The 16,795-nt window shown below is 34.1% G+C and overlaps 1 long non-coding RNA gene across 1 annotated transcript in view; it reads left to right on the top strand.

The window, feature by feature from the left end:
• The first annotated feature begins 341 nt into the window (after nt 1-341).
• Nucleotides 342-16,795, top strand: part of LOC123379666 — a 393,177-nt gene continuing 376,723 nt past the window's right edge. Inside the window, exons 1-2 of the long non-coding RNA XR_006584424.1 lie at nt 342-479; nt 5,310-5,383. This is a non-coding gene — a long non-coding RNA (uncharacterized LOC123379666). The remainder of the gene's footprint in view (nt 480-5,309; nt 5,384-16,795) is intronic.

Below are 16,795 nucleotides of genomic sequence, written 5' to 3'. Positions count from 1 at the left end.
GACTTGCTTTGGGCAAAAATTCCAAGTGGTTGTTAATGTATAAATCCTTCCAAGCAATACAGTTTAGAACCTAATGCCCTTTACAGATTCTTTTGTGTCCCTCGATACAATGCGCTAAGTTCCAAAGACCGTGCAGTATTTTTGCAGGAAGCAAGGTAGAAGGGTAACCTAGAGGTCAGATACCAAAAGTGAACCAACCTCGGCGCGTTCTCTCTTTCGCGGGCGCGATTTTGGTCTCCTTTCCTCAGAGCAGCTTCCCTGGGAACACTGCTCCGCCCTCAAGATGGCGGCCAGGTGGAACCTTCCACGGAGAGCGTGGGCCAGCCTCTCCCCAGGATTTGGTTTGGAACCTGAGCTAAGTCGCCCCGCTAGGCCCACAAGCAGCCTGCCGGTTCTCCGCAGCAGGATCTGGCCGAGAGGCAGAGGTTGCTAACACTGTGGCGGGGCGCGCCCCGCAGCTCCCTGGATGCAACAAGGAGGTGAGATCGATGTGCAAAAGGAACCGTCTGGTGGAAGCACAGGGCCAGGTTGTCTCTTTCAGATTTTTTCTGTGAAACATTTCTGTGAACTCAGGGGGGAAAAAAAAACAAACCAACAGCACAGATTGAGTAGGATTTTACAGCAGGGAGTATCGATGATGTTAGAGTTGATTTTCCCTTTCATCTTTTATTTCATATTTGACAGCGTCTGCTTATGTATTTGTAAGATGACTCTCTCCGAACAAACCTGAGCAGATGCCCTACAAGGTTAAAGGAAATAGGGGCGAGATAATTTCCCAGTTTTTATTACAATGTTTAAGTAGTGTTCTACAGGGGAATGAATCTGTCTTTAAAATACATCTTTCTCTGTGCTGTTTCCTTTTCTGAGGAAAAAAAAAAGGCAACAAAACCGTCATTTTAGCAAGTTTTAATGACTATATTTTAAAGGATTTAAAATAGTTTTCAAAAAGACCGTGACTTAGGAAAACCGAAAGGTACTCATCCCCATTTTCTAGCGTACCCTGTACTCTCGTGGGGTGTTCTTACAAGATCTGAGATACAGTTTTATTCATATCCTTAACAGATTGAAGAACTGCCTTTTCCCAGCCAATGCGTCCTATTACATCTGAGAAAGTCTGCTAGAGACTGCAAGCTATTTTTCAATTTATTCCCAATTTGATGACCATATATCTTTGAAAGAAAATTATTTTCAGGGAAAATTAATGGAATATCTGAAGCAAAATTAAGAAAGAGGGGGCAAAGATTGAGAATGAGATGAATAAACTACAGAATAACAAGATTTTGTTTTTTTTCCAAAAGGAGAAAATTTACAATAGTTACCTTTCCTCCCCTAATTTCCCCCAATTCTCCTCCACTTTTTCTTCAAATCCCTTACCTTTCAGTTCTGAACACACACACACACACACACACACACACACACACACACACACACGTTCCTTCAGGCCAATGCTCAATTCCCTTACCTGTTTTGACAAGAAATGCATACTGCAGTCACACGCCAGAGGCCATGGTTATACCAAAGTCACAGGTCAATAAAGATCACTTACATTTCTTATGAGCCTTTTTATCTTCCTTTTCTCCCATGTGGGCAGGGCCAGCAGAAAGGGAAAGACAGAAATGTCAAGGGGTCTGGCTGTCAAAGAAACCCCTACTCCCTCCAAATAACTTGATGGCCCTTAAACTTTTGCTACCTTGCCTTAGGAAAAATGGTCTTTTCTCTTCTCCTCCTCCTCACAAGGTGTTCTTCTCCCTTTCAAAATGAAGTTAAAGCCTTGACCCCGCTTTCTTGATGATATACAATATAAAGTAAAAAGAAAAGATTGGTAGATTTTCCTTAAAATTGTCCTTTAAAAGGAACAATTTTACAACTACATCGTATTTTAGTTTAACATATTTGACATATGTTCTGTGAGTTCATACATGTTTTTTTGAAGGTCATAAAGGTAGGCTTTGCACAATTAAGTGGACTTCACATTGGGAAGTTTTAGCTACCTTTTCTAATGTATTCTTTATTGCTAGTATTTACATGATCATTTTTCTTCTGTAAGTGAGCATATGCATAATTGGAGAGTATGACTAGAAACAGTATTATCATTATGAAATCCATGCTATCCAGGTAATACTGAACATAAAAGAAACAGTTAACCTTCTAGCCATTCCTTTTTTTCTCTGTTTTGGAAATTTAAAAATATTGTAAAAATATTGAAGTTTTATTTCTCAAGTTTCTGATTCAACAGTATACCAAACAAACACATTCTTTAAAAGTATCCATGATCAGAAGGTGATTCAGGGGCCTCAGTAATTTTCAAGGAATGACCTAAAGTTGATCAATAATAGCATATTGTTAGGTCAAAATTATTATTAGAAATAGAATTTAGATCCTGATTCCCATGTAAGTGTTTAAAGTCAGATCATGTTTATGTATACATGCTGGTATATATATATATACACACATACATACATACACCTACATATATACACATACATATATACGTGTGTATATATGTATGTGTATATATGTAGGTATATATATATATACATATACCTACATATATACACATGTATATACACCTACATATATATACATATATATATACATATATACATATACCTACATATATACACATGCATATATATGTGTGTATATATGTATGTGTATATATGTAGGTATATGTGTATATATATATATATATATATATATATATATATATATATTTCTTTTTGTCTTGAAATTGTACATGAGAGAGGGAGAACTGGTTTTCAATGTTTAATGGACAGTGGAATCTTTAGGAAAAATTACTAATTGTAATAAAAACACAAGATTTGGGTACACATCTCCTTTCTGTCTTTTCAATGAATGAAACAAGATTTTCCAAAATTAACTGGAAGGTTAATAGAAAAAAAGTTACTATCTAATTAGATAGGCAAAGGCAAACAGATTGTTCAAGAAAACATTCCTTTCAGGGACAATTAGGACATATTGAGTGAGATAAAAAAAAACTGTAACCATCATTAATAGATTAGACTATTGAAACAGTTTAAAAGATTCAGGTTTGATTTTTCATTTGTGAGATAAACGTAGATGTGTCTAATAGTATGTATGAAATTGATTATAAGCTAGGACTCTGAACCTCTGGCCTGGACTTGTCTCACCAAATTTAATGGATGAAAATTGGAATTTGTTAGACTCCCTACTTATGGTCCCATAATTATAAGCTTATAAGCAATAGGATAAAGATTGGTATTTTGTTCTCCTGCTGATCTACATTTAGTCAGTCTTAATTGAAGAACTGCTACATATTTATTTACAAATCCAATTTATAGAATTGAATACAATTAAGAAATAAAACAGTGATTGGATATTATATTTACAAACGTGGGGAGACTTTTGGGGAACTTCAGTCATTACTTAATGATATTTGCTTAATTTTATGAAGATTATATATACTTCAATAACTCATTCTCCTCCCATGGTAGTCTTTTTTTTTTTTTTTGGCAAAGAACATTTAGTATTGTATAAGTTACCTATTTGTATTAATTGTCTTCACTTGTCACCTAGTAAAATACACTGCATCAATTCGAAAAGAGATTTGAGGGGAACCCTGGTGGCTCAGTTGGTTAGGTGTCCAACTCTTGGTTTTAGTTCAGGTCATGATCTCACAGTTCTTGAATTTGAGTCCCTTATCAGGCTCTGCACTGGCAGCACAGAGCCTGCTTGAGATTCTTCCTCTCTCTGTGCCTCTCCCCCTCTTGTGCTCTCTCTCTCTCTCAAAAAAAAAAAAAAAAGATGTGAGTTGGAAAAATGTTAGTTTTCTTAAAAATACATATCTCATATCGTATCAAAGGGATTTTTCCACAATATGTTTACATTTGATCGTGTGTAATACTTCTCAAGAATAGGTTTAGTTGGGGCTCCTGGGTGGCTTAGTCAGTTAAGCGTCTGACTCGATTTCAGCTCAGATCTTGATCTCATGGTTTGTGAGATTGAGCCCTACATTGGGCTCTGTGCTGATACAGTGGAGCCTGCTTGGGATTGTCTCTCTCTTTTTTCCTCTCTCTCTCTGCCTCCCCCCAGCCAGCTTGTGCACGCTCTCTCAAAAATAAATAAACATTAAAAAAAAAGGTTTAGTCATGATTTAATGTGTTATAAAAGATGATTCTGTTCCATAGAAAGTGTTTTTAAATAGTGTAAGAATTTATTTTCAAAATCTAAAATTATTGATCCTTTAGTTAAAGGAAAATAGGTAGTTTTATGATCAGCATATTTGTTGTAATAATGAAATGCATATTCACTTAGCCTAGGAATATGGCTCAGAAAATAAATTAGCAAGCTGTTTCAAACTTCTTGTCACCTGATTTATCTTCAGACTTTCCCTGTAGCGGTGCTTTAAAAATCATGAGAGAAAAGCCTATTTATTCATGACTTATTTCAAGGTGTTTTTGCAGTGCTGGGATCTTTATTTTAAATTGATTTTTATAAATATATTCATAATTGCCCTCACTTGGCCATACTTAGCATTGACTGCTTCCCTTTTGAATCAAGATAGATTTAAAAAAAATAGACAAATCATGTTTAAAAGTACAAAGGGTCATGCTTAATTTCAAACCACAAACTGTCAAAACCCTGTATTCTCCTCACCCGGTCATTTTATACCTGATAAGTAAACCCACTTGAGGAATGTTTATATGCCCCAACGCTTTTGGACAAGTTCACTGACAGAACACATTCTTTGAAGAAATATATCACAACTGCTTATCTCCCTGAGTGTTACCCCAAACCCTGTCAGTGCTAATGATATCAGGACATGATTTAAATAAATTCTTTTGAGAGTGGCTATGGGTATTCCTGCATTCAAATCACAAATATGGGAATTTTGGCTGTGAACGTGGGCAACAGATACTTCAACATGCACAGCATTCTGTTCACATATGAGAAGCTTTAATAGAGAAGTGCTGTGGAGAAGCATTGCTGTCACTCTGGGGTTTAAGATACAACTTCTGCCTTCCCTAAGCAGGAAAAAAAAGGGGGGGGCGGTATACTTCTGTGTAGATTGCATATATGTATATCACGGTTCTATCAGAGTGAAGGAGAAAAAAATAATGCAGTTATTTTTAACGTGATAAATATATAGGTAATGTTGGTTCTCTATGTGGTAGCAGTGAGTGCAAATTGTGTGTCCCTCCCATCTTCTGTTTTCTCATATCATAAATGAGGAATTTTTTTTTCCTTTCTGTGATGGAATCAAGCCATTAAAATCTATATGAATGATGCTGTGAATTCTGGGACTAAATCTATATCTTAATTTTCAGCACAATGACGTCTCTTCTTCCAATGGAAATTATTCTTCAAGGAATTTTCATTTTTCAACATTATTTCTCCACATGTAAGTAATCTTTTAATTTATTTCAATATCAAAATAAATACTTTGGAACAATAATTTATATGCGTTTTTGCATCCAGAGGCTTTTGTGATAGTGATTCTTATGTTACGACCTTTCCATGTAGTTCATTTGTTTAGTTAGCAAAATGATTATTGAATGTCCATAGGTGGCAAAGTAGCATCAAAAGTTACTGCATTTAATGTGTAGATTAAATTTGACAAGTAATTAGAAGTGGTTTAGTCCTAAACAACAAATGAACTTCTTTTTATTTATAATGGCTTTAAATTTTTTTTAAGTTTACTTATTTATCTTCAGAGAGAGACAGCACAAGTGGGACAGGGGCAGAGAGAGAGAGAGAGAGAGGGAGGGAGAGAAAGAACCCCAAGCAGGCTCAGCGCTGCCAGCTGCAGAGCTGGACGCAGGCCTCAAAGTCACGAACTGTGAGATCATGAGCTGAGCTGAAACCAAGAGTCGGCCACTTAACCGATTGAGCCACCCAGGTGCCTCTCTAGTGGCTTTTAATATAAAGGTATCTTTTGACTTTTACTGCTCAATTTTTTGAAAAAGTAAAATATGACATATGAAACAAATTCTCCCAGTTGTTATGTATTCTGGAATAGTTTAGTGTGTTGGAATCTCTTTTTAAAAATCCATAGAAAATATGTATTTCACCTATTTTCAAGGTCACCATGTTAATTTATTAATTTTTATTATTTATTTTGAGTTTTTAGGCCTTTTTAGTTGAGGTAAAATTGGTATATGACATTTTATTAGTTTTAGAGGCATACCATAATAATTCAATATTTGTATGCACTACCAATAGATTACCATTGTCTAGTTGCTGTATGTCACCGTGAAGTTGACCCTGTTCATATTTTGCCCACCCTCCAACTCTCCTTCCCACAATATGTATACACACACACATGGATAAAGAAGTCATTACATGTGTAATGTCTAAGTATCCAATGATGGATACTTAGAAGGTTGTTCCCATATGTTGGCTATTGTAAGTAATGCCGCAGTGAATGTAGGGGTGCATATTTTCTTTTCATTCTGTTTTCATTTTTGTCAGAGAAATACCCAGAAGCAAAATTGCTGGATGACATAGTAGACCATTGTTAATTTGGGGGGAAATTCTATATTATTTTCCATAGTGTCTGCATCAATTTCATTCCCACCAATAGTGCACAAGGGTTGCTTTGTCTCCATATCCTCTCCAACACTTGTTATTTCTTGTCTTTTTGATAATGGCTATTATAATAGGTGTGAAGTGATTCTCATTATGGTTTTTGATTTGCATTTCCCTGATAATTAGGATGATAATGAACATCGTTTAATATGCCTTTTGGCCATCCATATGTCTTCTTTGAAAAAATAACTATTTACATTGTCCATTTTTAATTGGATTGTTTGTTTTTAATTGTTTTGTTTGTATTGAGTTGAGTTCTTTATATATTTTGCAGATTAACCCTTTATCAGATATATGATTTGCAAACATTTTCTCCTTTTCAGTAGGGTGCCCTTTCGTTTTGTCAATAGTTTGCTTTGTGGAAGTTTTTACTAATTTTTATTTTTGCTCTTATTGCTTCACTTTTTGAGTCACATTCAAAAATTCAATGCCAAGACCAGTATCAAGGTGCTCACTGCCTAGGTTTTCTTCTAGGTGTTTTTCTGGTTCCATTTAAGTCTTTAATCCACTTTGAGTTAATTTTTACATTTGGTGTAAAATAGTGGCCTAGTTACATTCTTTTGCCTATGGTTGTCCAGGTTTCCCAGTACCCTTTATTGAAGAGACCATCCATGCTTCATTGTATATTCTTGGCTTCTTTTTCATAAATTAATTGACATATATATGTGGTATTATTCCTGGGCTTCTGTTCGGTTCATGTATCTGTTTTTAGGCCAATACCATCAATTTTGATTATGTAGCTTTCTACTATAGTTTGAAATCAGGGAGCATGATATCTCCAGTTTTAGTCCTCTTTCTCAAGATTGCTTTGGGTATTTGGGGTCTTGTCTGGTTTTAAAGAAATTTTAGAATTTGTTCTATTACATTGAAAACTGTCATTGGAGCGGGGAGGTGCACAACAGTAAAAAAGAAAAAGAAAAAAAAAGAAAAATGTCATTGGACTGTAGATGGTGTGAGCATTTTAACAATGTTATGTTTCAATCATGAGGACAGAATATTTATCATTCCCATTTATTTAAGTCTTCTTCAGTTTTTTTTCATCAGTGTCTTATAGTTTTTAGTGCACAATTCTTTCACCTCATTGGTTACGTTTATTCCTACCTGTTTTACTGGTTGATTTTTTTGAAGCATTTATAAATTGGATTGTTTTCTTAATTTGTTTTTTTTTTTTGATAATTATTTTATAGACATTGTATTATATTGTTATTAGTATACAGAAATGTAATAGATTTTTGTATATTGATTTGTTACCCTGCAACTTTACTGAATTCATTTATTTCAACAGTTTTTGGCATAGATTTTAAAGTTTTCTATACATAATATGTCCACTGTGAATAATGATAGCTTTACTTCTTTCTTTCCAATTTGGATGCCTTTTATTTTCTGCCTAAATGCCATAGCTATGATTTCTAATACTGTGTTGAATAAAGGTGGAGAGAATGGGCATCTCTGTCTAGTTCCCAATCTTAGGAGAAAAATGTATAGCCTTTCAGTTGAGTATGATACTTGCTGTGGGTTTGTCATATATGATTTTTATTATGTTGAGATATGCATTCTCTACCTTTACCTTGTTGAGAGTTTTTATCAGAAATGAATATTGAATTTTGTTCCTTTTTTTTCTGCATCTGTTGAGAATGATCATGTGATCTTTTTACTTCATTTTATTAATATGGTGTATCACATTGATTAGTTTGCAGATGTTGAATCATCCTTGCTTCCCTGAAATAATGTGGGGTATGATTCTTTTAACGTATTGTTGAATTCGGTTTACTAACGTTTTGTTGAGGATTTTTTGCATCTATGTTCATGAGGAGGGATATTGGCCTGTAATTTTCTTTTCTTTCTTTTTCTTTCTTTCTTTCTTTCTTTCTTTCTTTCTTTCTTTCTTTCTTTCTTTCTTTCTTTCTTTCTTTCTTTCTTTCTTTCTTTTCTGCTTTTGGTATCAGGGTAATACTAGCCTAGTAAAATGAATTTGAAAAAAAACAAGCAAACAAATAAAAAAAAATCCAACAAGGGGCACCTGGCTGGCTCAGTCAGGAAAGCACATGAGTCTTGATGTTGGGGTTATAGATTCATGCCCAGCATTGGATGCAGAGATTACTTTTAAAAAATGAGTTTGGATATGTTCCCTCCTCTTCAATTTTTAGGAGTGTTGGAGAAGGATGGACATTAAATCTTCTTTGAATGTTTGGTAGATTCACCAGTGAAGCCATCTGGTCCTAGACTTTTGTTTATTGGTAGGTTTTTGATTACTGGTTCAATCTCCTTACTAGTAATCAGTCTATTTAGATGTTCTGTTTCTTCATGATTCAGTCTAAGAAGATTGGGTGTGTTATATTTAGATGACTTTCTCACTATCTTTTGTGTATCTACTATAGATTTTCATTTTGTGGTTACCATGAGACTTCCATATAACAGTACATGTGTGTTTGTGTATGTGTGTGTGTATACGTATGTAAACACATATATGCCTATATATGTTGATAGTTTAAATTTGAGCATATTCTAAAACCTCTACATTTTTACCCCCCCACCATCCAGCATTTTATGTCTAATGTCATGTTTTATATTGTTATTATTTTGTGTACCCCTTAATGTGTTACTGTAATTAAAGTTAATTTTATGCCTTTTGTCTTTTAATCATCAGAGTATCTTTGTAAGTGATTAACTTTTACTATATATTTGCTCTTACCAGTGAGATTTTTACTTTTATATGTTTTGCAGTTAGTGCCTTTTCTTTTCTATTCATAGAAGTCCTTTTAACATTTTTTGTAAGACTAGTTCAGTGGTGATGAACTCCTTTTCCTTTTGCACATCTGGAAAACTCTTTATCTCTTCTTCTATTCTTCTATTTTGAATAATAACTTTTCTGGGCAGAGAATTCATGGTTGGAAGTTTTGTTCCTTTTTGCACTTTATACCATGCTACTGCCTTCTGGCCTGCGAAGTTTCTGGTGAAAAATCAGCTGACAGACTAATGGGGTTTCCCTTATATGTAGTAAGTTTTTTCTTGCTGCTCTTAAGAGTCTCTCTTTACCTTTTACCTTTTGACATTTTAATTATAATGTGTCTTATTGTGGATTTCTTTGGGTTCATCTTTTTTGAAATTCTTTGCTTTCCAGACCTGGATATCTGTTTCCTTCCTCAGGTTAGGGAAGTTTTTAGCTATTATTTCTTCAAATAAAATTCTTGCCCCCATCTCTCTTCTCTTTCTGGGACCCATATAATACAGAATGTTAGTACACTTGATATTGTCCCATAGGTCTTGTAAACTATCTTCAATTTTTTAAAATTATTTTTTATTTGATGCTCTGTTTGGGTGAGTTCCACTGCCTTGTTTTGCAGATCAATCCATTTTTCTGCTTCATTTAGTCTGCTGTTGAACCCTTATAGTGTATTTTTCAATTTAGTTATTACATTCTTCAGCTCTGTGACTTCTGTTTGGTACTTTCTTATATTTTCTACCTCTGAAGTTCTCACCCTGTTCATCCATTCTTATCCCCTATTCAGTGAGCGTCTTTATGACCATTGCTTTGAACTCTTTATCAGACAAATTACTTATGTCTGTTTAACTGAGGTCTTTTTCTGAAGTTTTGTCTTGTTCTTTTGTTTGGAACATATTCCTCTGTGTCCTCATTTTGCTTGACTCTCTGTGCTGTTTCTATGAATTATGCAAACTACCTCTCTCAGACGTGAAGGAGTGGCCTTTTTAGGAGATAGGCCTTATTGTTCAAACTTGTCCTAGCTCTTATTTGCCTTTCAGAACTTTGTGATTATTTTTTAAGTAGGCTGATTTATTCTTGATAGGTCCCAATTGTTGAGTGTGTGCCAAGAACTGTCAGTGTTCCAAAGGGAGGGATCTCAGTCAGCACTTGATTTCAGGTTGACTGGAGTCTAGGTCCTTAGGCTATAGCTTTCAACTTATGTAAATGTGTGTGTGTGTGTGTGTGTGTGTGTGTGTGTGTGTGTGTGTGTGTGTATTCCTATGGGATGTCAATCTAGACCTTGCTGACCTCCAGACTAAGAGATCTGGAGGTGTCCCCTGGGTGGCAGTTGTAAACATTGGGGCTTCAGATGAGCATATAAGCTTCTTTCTCGGAGGTACTTGTGAGATCAAGAAAGGGCAGGAAGGTGGTGTCTCCCTGCCTGTGTTCCCAGAGAGCACCTTTGTAGCCTGTATATATGTAGCAAACCTGAAGTCTTTCCCTCAGAGTGAAGCTCTAGGACAAATAAATAGGCCTTTTCCTTGTGCAGAGGATGTTTTACATTGTACTCTCTGTGCAGTGTCCTGGATGTGATATTCTACCCAGTAGTGTCTTTCTATAGTTAAAGTCCCATGGGGCCCAGGATTGTAAACTGTCCTGGCCACCAGAGATAGGTGATCAGGAGGTGGCCCCTGTGTGAACTTTGCTTGCCTGTTGGCAGGCCACCTTTAATAAGGCTGAAAGAGTGTTTAGGATGGGCCATGTCCTCAGCTGTGTAAGAGAAGAGTGCTGGGAGCAGGGCATGTCTGTGGCTTTCTTAATGCAGCAAGACTTTTGGGGATAAGGCATAGCTGTGGTGTTAGCAAAGTTCCGTTCATGTGTGCCCAATTGTACTAGAAAGGTAGAGGGAGTGTGCAAAAATGGTGCTCACCTGTGCTTTGTTCCTGAAGACAGTCCCAGTTGGTCTCTGGCCTTCAGAAGATGCTTTAAGAATAGCAAATGAATCACCGTCCCATATTTTCCAGTCACATATCAAACTGCGGCCTTTGCCTTGTGTCCTGGGATAAATGAATCTGTGCATGAGCCCATTCAGAAGGAGTATCCCAGATTCTCACAGCTCTCAGGGTATAAGCCTGGATGTAAGCCCCATTGGTTTCCAGAGCCAGGTATCTTTGGTGTCTATCTCCTTGTGCAGGTCTCAAGGGTTGGGGTGCTCAATGTGGGTTACAAAGCCCTCACTCCTTTGGGAGAAGCTCTGCACCAGTGAGATCTCTCCCCATTATGTATTGCCAAATGTGGGGGTTTTTGCTGAGACTACATCTCTGCCTCTCCTACCCATCTTGATGTGGTTCTTTTATCTCTTGTTGTGGAGGGAGCTCTTCATTTAGTTGTCAGTTTGTTTTGAGTGGAAATTCACATCTTGCTGTAGATTTCATGTGTCAGTGTGAAGTGAGTTCAGGGTTTTCGTATGTTGCCACCTTGGACCCAAACATATACTTATTTGTGTATTACTCAAATGACTTTTTTTTTCTGACTACAAAGTCAGATATTATTTATTTATTATTGGCATGGCAAATAAAACTATTTTTAAAATTATTTTTGTATTGCCTACCTAAAATATGATGAAAAAGTTTATTTCTTAAAGTCCAGGAAAAAGAATAACATTGTATTGATTTGAGAATTAATCTTAATAATTGAGTGATAATGAAAAACTTAAGATTATTCAGTGTTAATAGCAATTTTGTTAGCAGTTTGCAAAGCTTTAATGAGAAAAGTCCTGAATAAAGAAATTCAAAATCAAATAATTGGAATAATATAGTCTTCTCTGTAGACTTCTTTTATGTCATCTTTTTAAACATAATGTGAATAAAGATCTTCTTTATGTACTATTCCATAATTGCCAGTAAGTGTAGGAGCCAATTAATTTTTAGAATCAGTTGACCCTTTATATCTAATATATACATTCTAATATTATATTTAATATTATGAATAATCTTTAAGGATAAAATAATCCACAGAAAAGTTGAATAGTGGTTGCATATGTAGATAAAATCAAATAAAAATGTGTATAAAATATTTTGAAAAATATTTACACATGTATAGTTAAAACATGTACATGGCATTGTAATTGCAACTCTAAGTCATTGTTTTCAGTCTCTTCCCTACAGCTTCTATCAGTATTTATAAAATGAACAAGAAAAGCCCACTATAGACAGCTGTATAACAGCCCATTAAACCAGAGCTGCTCCAGTGCTGTAACTGACTCTTTGAAACAGATGTGGCATAGACAGTAGCAGGCTTCAGTGAAAAAAGGAATTTCAAAAGCAATTGTATTATTTATTTATTTATTTATCTATTTATCTATTTATTTATTTATTGTTTATTGGTATCCATTCTGTTCAGAACTAAGTTCTGAACAGAAGAAAAGAAAGTTGAACAAAAAGCATTTTTCTTTTTGATTGTTAGCTTCATCTCAAACCATGTAAGTTTCAGAGAGACAGTAGAGCTGCTAAACTACAGTTTAAAAGAGTGGTGTGGGGTTACTTGCTCAATGCTGTGTTTTTTATCCTATAGACTATCCAAACCCCACAGAGTTTAAATGTTTCATCATAGAAGAAATACTCTCTTTTTCAATTGAAAGTAAATAAATGAAAAAAAATTCTAGAAGGAAAAATAGCAACTGAAATGTGTCAGTATGCATGTCTCTTATGAGAAATTGACATTCTTGTGTTCACTTATTTCCTATCATAACAGACACCTGTTATATGCCTTTTATTCTAATATCCAATATAGTTACTTTACATATTATCATGTATATATATTTAGATAAAAATGACCACTGTATGCATATGTAGGTAATATGATATATATATATATAAAATACTGGTTCTTTCTAATTTAAATTCCTATACATTATCACATGTTTTTCATACTCTATTTCTTCTCTTCTAGTACATCTGGTAACATTCTTATGAGAAAGATTATTTAAAGACCATTTTAAAATACCACCTTCTCTCTTAATGCATTTCATGGAGTATAGCATAATGCATAAAACCTTTAAAATAACCCTTTTACTAATTATTTTTAAAAAATAATTCAGTTTGTATGTATTATATCCAGAGTTTAGTTTAACATATAATTGCATATTATTATTTTCATAAGAGATTCTTCTGTTAAGTCCTGTCATATCTTTTGCTCATTGAAATTAGAAAAATATTATATTTTATTACATCAAAATTTAACTGAAATATAGAAGTAAAAAATGATTCTGTATTTGCATTTTGTCTGTGTAGTTAAAATTACTTTTAATAAAAACTTTAAGAACACTCATCTTATATTTTCATTTACTTATTATTATAAGGTAGCCAGTAAAACTTATTTCCTTATCTAATTTGTTAGAAATGTCTTAAACAAATATGGTATGTTTGCCTCAAACAAATGTTGGTATGTTTATCATTAAATGATATAAAAAAAAAGGATGATTAGTTGGCTAAGGTAGCAAGTCTAAATGATTTCTGATATACCTTCTAAAATGACTCTAAGTAAGAAATCTAAAATATCCCAGTGTACTTCCAAAAGTCATTACACAGGCCAAAATTTCAAATTAACTTTCTCTGAAGTCCTACACTCAGTTTCATTTATAACAAAACCAACCAACCAGCCAACCAGCCAACCAAACTCTCATTGCTTTCGTTGCTTTCTTGATACTTTCAGTTTAATCTCTGAATAAAGCTTTAGGTCTTCTAATACTTGTTACTTTGGCTTAACCAAGATAATTCTATGAGAATGAAGGACTTGATTCACAAATATAATAACTTAATGTGCAGATATTCACACAAATTTCTGAATCAATGGCATTTGTTGTGTCTATAACACAAAGTTTCTATTTTAGAAAATTATAATAATAATCTACTTTCTTTTTGAAAAAAATAAGAATTCGTTACAGATTTGTCAGTAAAGATTTCTAATCACAGAAGAGCTAGTTTAGTATAACCAGTTTTCTTCCACTTCTGATATGTCAGTGTAGCTCCAAGATGGGAAACATATACACAATACTGTAGAAATAATTAAGCAAAAATATTTTGTGCCTCCAATTCAGTTAATTTTGTGATTCAGATATTATTTTCTATATAGTATGCCCTGTTAGTAGACTCTTTTTGTTTGTTTTTTTAATAATTTTTTTAAGTTTATTTATTCTTGAGAGAGACAGAGAGAGTGTGAGTCAGGAAGGGGCAGAGAGAGAGGGAAAGAAAGAATCCCAAGCGGCTCTGCACTGTAAGCACAGATCTCAGTGTGGGGCTCAAACTCATGAAACTTGAACTCATGAAGCCATGAGATCTTGACCTGAGCTGAAACCGAGTCAGACGCTTAACCGACTGAGCCACCCAAGTGCCCCTCCCTGTTAGTGGACCCCTAATGATTAGGCTCTCTTCAATTTAACAGACTTTAAACTGCTCAAATACAAACCTTACAGATCAAATGGGACTGAACTTCTTTGCATCAACTGTGAATTGGTACTGTTGTTACACAATAGAGTTTAAGATTTCCTTTTCTTATTTTAAAGTTCTGTTCTTTTGCTATCTCTGCAATTTATAATCATTGTTTTCCATGTCAATATTAGTATATGATGAACTATTCAGAAAGTAATTATGCATCCGTGAATAACTTCTTTGGAACGTGTTGTACACATATATCAAGCAAACTCAAGATCATAGGTTTTTTTTTTTTTAATTTTCATGTCACAATGTCTTGGATTTTTCAAGGCTTTGACTTACATTCTGACTTAACAATTGCTATAGGGTACAGGTAATAAAAGACTCTGAGATGGACATATATGCAAAAAAGTCTTGACATAACAGCACATTTCTGCATTAACTTTAATGATTACTCATGGAAATCATATGAGAATATTTAAATAAATGCAGCCAGTTTGAGTTCCATATCATCCATTCTGATGAATATGCATCGATTCAAAGGTTTGAACAATCACATCATTCCCTTTACCTCATTTTTCATGTGAAAAGCAAGGACATTCTATTTGAAAATAACATTAACACAATGTCATGATTGAGTATTTAAATGAACAAAAGTCAGGAAAATCATTTTCTCATTTGTCTAGAGCTGTAGCTTGGCAACATAGTATGTATCTTGAAGAATAAAACTGCTAAAAAAGCATGAGATATTCCTAAATAAAACAACCATTTATTTCATTTTCCTTGCTAAACATTTTTAAAGAGGAAAAAAGGTAATCTCAAGTCATTGACAAGCTAGTATTAACAATGCAGCAAACTAAATGAAAAATCCTTAAATTCTCCTAGTCAATTCAATAAAGCTTTGCCCACGGCATGTAAAAATATGGATGATTGCAAACGAAAATAAGTAAGCCACATGGGCGAAGGGAAAATAATTGTAATCTGATGACCCACCTGTTCTCTCGAAGTGAATTATTTGTATTCAATATTTAGCACAGATTGCCTGGAATTTTCCCATGAACATTCAATATTTCTAAACCGAGCCCATACTTACTGAAAACTAATACAATGATTGAAGTGGAAAAACTCTTTAAGTTTTTCTATTCAGTTAATTATCCCTCTGACTTGCTTAAATCCTCTACAACATAATTCAGAGTGACACCAAACAATTCCACTTCTCCCCAACTAGGAGTTTCTCTTTGTCACCTGGATTTCTTCAGAAAAGGGGGGGAAAAAAGGAGAAGGAGAAGAATGAATTCTAATTTTCATGATCTTGTGTGACTATTTTATCTCAAAGTATATGTGGTTACCTCTTCTCACTGGAATCAATAGAAGAATTAATGGTCAGGAAACCATTGGATGATAAAGATTGAAATCAGAACTTTGAACCACTTTGATTCTGGTCAAGTTGTATTACTGATGCACTATGAAAAGTGGCAGTATAAATAAATAATGGTGACTCAGAAAGACTGTCTTGAGCTTAAACCAAGACAATTGTGCTATACTCTTACACATAAGTTTTTCTGCATAGAGATAACCAAGTCAAGACTGTATGACATAAGTATTGGAGATGGAAATATTTGATCACAGTATTTTAGGAAAAATTAAAAAGGGGAATTTGAAATAAAAAAAATGATAAGTGAAATGGATGAAGTAGAATTAAGTCAGTACATACACTGTGAATACATGGGTTCTATGATTTAAAAAAAAGTATATTAAATAGTATTTCATTTTGTTCTGAGAATAACAATATGAAGTATATTTCAGATCCTGGGTAATTTTCCAGTACTGTAAAACATTTAACTAGATTTTATTATAGTACCATATTTCACATTATTTGATGTTGAAAACATTTTTTGAAGAAATAGCTAATGCTATATCAGGATATGTTTTTTGGTCAGAACATGATTTGGAAAAAAAGTTATAAAATTAAGGGCACAGTGACCATTATTGGAAAAGTACGTAAATCAAGATGGCTAAATAATAGCATGATTAGACCAAGAAATATGGGAAAGGAGCCTAGAGAAGTAAATAGAGAAAAAGGTCTTGA

The sequence above is a fragment of the Felis catus genome, chromosome C1, assembly GCF_018350175.1.
Source record: "Felis catus isolate Fca126 chromosome C1, F.catus_Fca126_mat1.0, whole genome shotgun sequence".
NCBI lineage: Eukaryota > Metazoa > Chordata > Mammalia > Carnivora > Felidae > Felis > Felis catus.
The sequence above is the reverse complement of the archived record's forward strand: the minus strand, read 5'-3'. Positions and strand labels throughout refer to the sequence as shown.